This window comes from Primulina tabacum, chromosome 2 (genome assembly GCF_025594145.1).
Source record: "Primulina tabacum isolate GXHZ01 chromosome 2, ASM2559414v2, whole genome shotgun sequence".
NCBI lineage: Eukaryota > Viridiplantae > Streptophyta > Magnoliopsida > Lamiales > Gesneriaceae > Primulina > Primulina tabacum.
The window spans coordinates 47,568,532-47,575,038 of record NC_134551.1 but is presented as its reverse complement, the minus strand read 5'-3'; the positions used below and the strand labels follow the sequence as shown (position 1 = coordinate 47,575,038).

The 6,507-nt window shown below is 36.5% G+C and overlaps 1 non-coding gene across 1 annotated transcript; it reads right to left on the bottom strand.

The window, feature by feature from the left end:
- Positions 1-2,095: 2,095 nt before the first annotated feature.
- Positions 2,096-2,254, bottom strand: LOC142538110 (U1 spliceosomal RNA). Its single transcript, XR_012818650.1, has one exon. It is a non-coding gene; the product is annotated as a U1 spliceosomal RNA (small nuclear RNA).
- Between the last annotated feature and the right edge of the window lie 4,253 nt (positions 2,255-6,507).

The window sequence follows — 6,507 nt, the reverse complement described above, 5'->3', positions numbered from 1 at the left end:
CCATGCAAATGCGCGAGACCTACTGTCTCGGCACTTGGCTTCTTGACATGCTCGCGCATATGCGCGAGGTCTTCTGCCTCGGCACTTGGTACTCGCGCATATGCGCGCCTCTCTGCCGCGCATGTGCGCGATACCTACTGTATTCCAAAAATACAATACCCATGTGTTGTCAATTCTTGTCTCGGAGTGGTCCTTCTATAATTACATCAATTCATAATCAATAATCTCATATTAACATAATAAAATCTCGGGCATTACACTAATACTCGTAAATATGCATTAAACATTCAAGCTGAACGTAGTAGTATGGAAACCACGTCAACCAGGTAAATTATACTAAGCAATTCTTGTGTGACACACTTGTCCAAAAAAATATTCATAAGAATATAATCAATTGGTCATAAGTACACCTACTTCATCAACTTATACACTCCTCAGAGACAACACGTAGTGATTTTACTAGTCAATTTTTTGTGTTTTAATTTGGTTTATTTGACTCATTTTCTATTTTATTTAGATGTTGCAAACATAATGTAGCCTTGCAGTCTAATTTTTTCCTTTATAGCTAGCTGATTGGCCAAGCCTAATTTTTTAAAAAAAGGACCTAAAAAGGGATTTTGTTAGACAAAAAAATATATAAACAACATTTTCAATTTAACTTTTGATTATGAAATATAAATAAGACCACATAAATTTTGTACTATAGTCTATATATCTGAGAAACTCATGACAGGCAGTTCAAAAAGATCATAATAGAAAAATTAAAAATATTAGATGAGCTTTATTTTTTAAAAAAGAAGGAATATTACATGAGCGGACATTATTGATAAACTAAAGAAAAGACGAGTATTGAAAATTAAAATTTTTCATGTTAAGAAAAAAAACGAAAAAAAAGAAAGCTTCCTCCCAATTGTCCCATTTAACTACTTTATTCCGAATACATGATGATGAATTGACTCTATGAATCATAAACTTGATAGAAGGCTTTGAGTTATCGCACCAAAATTATAATTTTGACACTCAGTTATAATGAACTCTATAGAATCTCCACTTAGCTTAAAAATGAATAAAAGATTGTTAAGATTAGGAACTTGTATGTAATTCCATCCCTAAAAGTAGTTTGAATAGGACAATCTAATTTCATATACACAACTCTCAATAATTTAATTTAGCAGATGTGAGACATCTAACAAAGAGTATTAGTACATGTCCCGGCATGCAATATCCACACATGAATCTATGCAACAAAAAACAATAACAATGAGAAAGCCTGGGGCGCAATGCAACATATCGAGATGGTCTACATTTAGTGCAAGGGAATGGGCTCCCAACTTTGAAGAACAAAGTTTTGTGCTCTTTCTGTATTGTGTGTGCCTGTTGTATTGTGTTGTGCTTGTTGAAGAATGAAGTTGTATAACCAAATTTGCTAGCGACCTGACCTTGTAAACGAGCTCTTCTCCTATTGCTTCCTCTGTCATGTACTCTGTGTATTGTGTGTGCCCGTTGGGTGCATAATTTGAGTCTCGAGACAGTGTAAAAAAAAATTGTTGTACCCTCGTGGGAAGTATCCAGTTCTAAAAAGAGAGCATGTAATTTAACAAGCAATGTTTTGATTGTGATATTTGACCATAATAAACTTTTTTAAACATAATTTTCTAATGTGAAAACTAATCGATTATATATTTTAATTAGGATTCCAATATTCTTAGTAATTGTTGTGTGAATGATTTTTATTTTTTTTAAATCTCAAACCTATCATTACATTTTATTATCGAGATACGTACTTGTCGAAAAATGATACATTTTATATCCGGTCCTTGTCATATTCTTGCAAAAGTTACTGATTTTTCTATTTCATTTATATTTTCCCTCTCATGTTAATGTAAAAAAAATTCACTCGTGTCTATTATCTTCACACTTGAACTTCGTTATGTTATATAAGCTTGGGAGGCTCATAGAATCTTGAATTTCAACAATTTGACAAATACTGAATGTTTTTGACATGATTTTTCATCACATGAAATTTTCAATCGATGCCAGAACCGGTGCATAAGCTTGTTATGGAGAATAATGGTGGCAACAAAATTTTTTTTAAGCTGCGACTGCGCGAACGCAAGCCATTCTACCACAAATTGTGATGTAGGCTCGACCACTTAGGCCGACTTTAGGTGGTACCTCTCCTAAGTACAATGTAGATCATCAACATAAACAATTAGACTTCTTGGTTACCCATTGATCCCGTCCAGGTAAGTAGCAATAATGATGACAATGAAGATTTGCATGAAAAGATTTCAACTTCAAGTATAGTCTCAATGTCACACTCTTAATTTTGACGATGAACGCGGTAAAGTAACATGAGAAAAATGATAGGACTGATGATATTTTTTTAAATGTTAATTAATATGTCTATTAAATAATTTGTTTATTCATGTTCAACTTTTAATTTGTTTATTCATATTCTACCGATGGGTGGAGTCATGACAATTAGCAATATTTCTTGCACAATTGGTGCAATTTTAAATAAGATTAAATAATTTAAGCAGCTAATGTTCACATTTTAATCTTAAGATATTATGCTATTTATGACTTTAATGGGAAGATAACAATATCTATTTTTTGAGTAGGTTTATTGTGAGACGATCTCACGGATCTTTATATGTGAGACGAGTCAACCCTACCGATATTTACGATAAAAGTAATACTTTTAGCATAAAAATTAATACTTTTTCATGGATGACTCAAATAAGAGATCTGACTCACATATACGACCCGTGAGACCGTCTCACACAAGTTTTTTCCCTATTTTTAACTCCAGCTATTAGAAAATATTGCTATTTGTTCGTTTTTCTTAATATTATATCTTGAATAATTTTATCGACTCTTCAAATTTAACAAAACAAACAAAAGTTTTAGGGAATACAAATTAAACTAAAGGAAGCAATAAATGAAAATTTTGAGTTTTTTTTTTTGTCGGCAATGTTAGTCAAATAAAGTAGGGACAACAAGTTGCAGAATAAAAAAAACGTGGTTGGAGGAAACTTCACGGAAATTTCAGAAGACGCGTTTTTTACGTGTCTTCACACGGACAAGGGGCTCTATAAATAGAGCTCCCCTCTTCATTCTGAAATCATCCATTCTTCGAGTTTTCTCTCATCTTATAAGCATTTGAGTGCTTAGTTTTATAATATTTGTGAGTTGTTTGTTCTCTTGTATTAAGAGAGTGTGTGTTATCTTTGGAAACACAGTGAGTGAGTTGTACACCACAAAATATTATAGTGAAAATCTTTTCATCTTGCCCGTGGTTTTTACCCTAATAATTTTTAGGGGTTTTCCACATAAATCTCGGTGTCCAGTTTATTCTTTATTTTCGGGTTTTATTATCTCAAATTCCGCATGTGGGACCAACAAGTGGTATCAGAGCCTTGGTTTAAAATTTCTTAAATTCTGAATATGCTCTGTGGTTGCAGCCTAGACTGATCTTCCACATCAGAAAAGATTTTTTGAGATTTTTTATTTAAGGCAGTATTATTTTGTCTAGTCTACTAAAATTGTTGTAGACACAGGTACGAGATAGCAAAGTTCAACGGAAGCAATTTTATGCTGTGAAAAATAAAGACACAAGCAGTTTTAAGAAAGGAGAATTGCTTGGCGGCTATTGGAGATAGACCGGTGGAAATTACGGACGATGGAAAGTGGAATGAGATGAATGATAATGTTGTTGTCAATTTACACTTGGCTATTGCAGATGAAGTACTGTCAAGTATCTCTGAAATAAAAACAGCCAAAGTTATCTGGGATACTCTGACAAAGATGTACGAGGTCAAGTCACTACACAACATGATTTTCCTAAAGAGAAGGCTTTATACTCTTCAGATGGCGGTATCCTCATCGATGACCGACCATATCAACACACTAAATACTTTATTTCCCCAACTCACTTCCATGGGGCAAGAAATAGGGGAAAATGAACGTGCGGAACTTCTACTTCAAAGTCTATCAGATTCATATGATCAACTTATCATCAACATTACCAACAATATTCTTATGGGCTTTCTAAGATTCGACGATGTGTTAACTGCGGTTCTCGGAGAAGAAAGCCGGCGCAAGAATAAGGAAGATAGGTTGGTAACTTCGAACCAAGCAGAGGCTTTACCGATGATAAGAGGAAGATTTATGGACCGTGACTCCAGTGGGAGCCAAAGACGGGGTAGATCAAAGTCGAGAAGTAAGAAGAAAAATATTTACTGCTTTAAATGTGACGGTAAAGGGCACTTCAAGAAAGAGTGTACGAGTATCGATAAAAGTTTTCAAGGAAATGTGGCCAGTATTTAAGGTAGTGTTGAAATATTATTCAGTGAAGCAATAACCGTTGCAGAAGGCAGACACAAATTTTGTGACACATGGATTATGGATTCAGGAGCGACGTGGCACATGACGTCTCGGAGAGAATGATTTGATCATTATGAACAAGTCTCAGGAGGATCTGTATTCATGGGAAATGATCATGCCTTGGAAATCGCTGTGGTCGGTACTATCAAAATTAAAATGTTTGATGGCACCATTCACACCATATAGGAGGTACGACATGTGAAAGGACTGACGAAAAATCTTTTGTCCTTGGGGCAATTGGATGACATCGGGTGCAAAACTCGTATCGAGAACGGGATCATGAAAATTGTGAAAGGCGCGCTTGTGGTTATGAAGGCGGAAAAGGTTGCTGCAAATTTGTATGTACTTTTGGGAGAAACACACAAAGAGGCAGAATTAGCTGTTGCATCAATTGGTTCAGGAGAAGAATTAACGGTGTTATGGCATAGAAAGCTCGGGCATATGTCAAAACGAGTGTTGAAAATTCTCTCAGAACGGAAGCTGCTGCCGGGACTTACAAAAGTGTCACTACCATTTTGTGAACATTGTGTTACCAGTAAACAATACAGATTAAAGTTTGGCACTTCTACTGTCAGGAGCAAAAGTATATTGGAGCTGATTCATTCGGATGTTTGGCAAGCACCGGTTGTATCCCTAGGAGGAGCGAGATACTTTGTCTCGTTCATTGACGATTTCTCTAGGAGATGTTGGATGTATCCAATCAAGAAGAAATCAGATGTTTTCCAGATCTTCAAAGATTTCAAAGCGTGGGTTGAACTTGATTCTGAAAAGAAAATCAAGTGTCTGAGCACTGACAATGGAGGAGAATATACCAGTGATGAGTTTAATACATATTGTCAACATGAGGGCATCAAAATATAGTTGACGACGGCTTACACATCTCAACAGAATGGAGTGGCGGAGCGGATGAACAAAACATTGTTGGACAGAACAAGAGCTATGTTGAGGACTGCGGGTCTGAACAAGTCATTTTGGGCGGAAGCAGTCAAAACCGCTTGTTATATTATCAATCGTTGTCCTTCAGTGGCGATTGATCTGAAGACTCCGATGGAGATGTGGACCGGGAGGCCGACAGATTATTCTCATTTGCATATATTTGGAAGTCCGGTGTACGTTCTGTACAAATGAGCAAGAAAGATCAAAGTTGGATTCGAAATCCAGAAAATGTATCTTCTTGGGTTATGCTGATGGAGTAAAGGGGTTTCGCTTGTGGGATCTTATTGTTCACAAGCTTGTCATCAACCGGGATGTTATCTTCGAGGAAGATAAAGTAAAGGGAGACAAAGGCACATTGAATTCAGAAACTATTATATTTCAGGTGGAAAATAAGACGGACGAAGGTCAAGTTTCTTGTGAAGCAGTACCAGAGCACGAAGAAAAAGAACATGTGGAGTCTGAGGTTTCCAATGTGAGGCAGTCAACTCGAGACAGAAGACCACCAGTTTGGCTTTCAGATTATGTCATTAAAAGCAATATCGCATATTGTCTATTATCAGAGGATGGTGAGCCTTCGAGTTTCCACGAGGCTACTCAAAGCTCGGGTGTATCCTTGTGGATGATAGCAATGCAAGAAGAATTGGAGGCATTGGACAAGAATAAAACTTGGGATCTTGTTACACTACCACGAGGGAGGAAAGCCATTGGAAACAGATGGGTTTATAAGATCAAGCGTGATGGCAATAACCAAGTGGAGCGGTATCGTGCTAGATTGGTGGTAAAAGGGTATGCTCAGAAAGAATGCATTGACTTCAATGAGATATTTTCTCCTGTGGTTCGGCTTACAACAGTCAGAGTGGTGCTGACATTATGTGCGGTGTTTGACCTACATCTAGAACAGCTAGATGTGAAAACGACATTTCTTCATGGAGATCTTGAAGAAGAAATCTATATGCTTCAGCCAGAAGGTTTTGCGAAAATAGGCAAAGAGAACTTGGTTTGCAGGTTGAAGAAATCTCTGTACGGTCTCAAACAGGCTACCGAGGTGTTGGTACAAGAGATTTGATTCCTATATCATGAGCCTTGGATACAACAGACTGAGTGTAGACCCTTGTACATATTTCAAGAGGTCTGGTGATGATTATATCATTTTGTTGTTGTATGTGGACGACATGTTGGTAA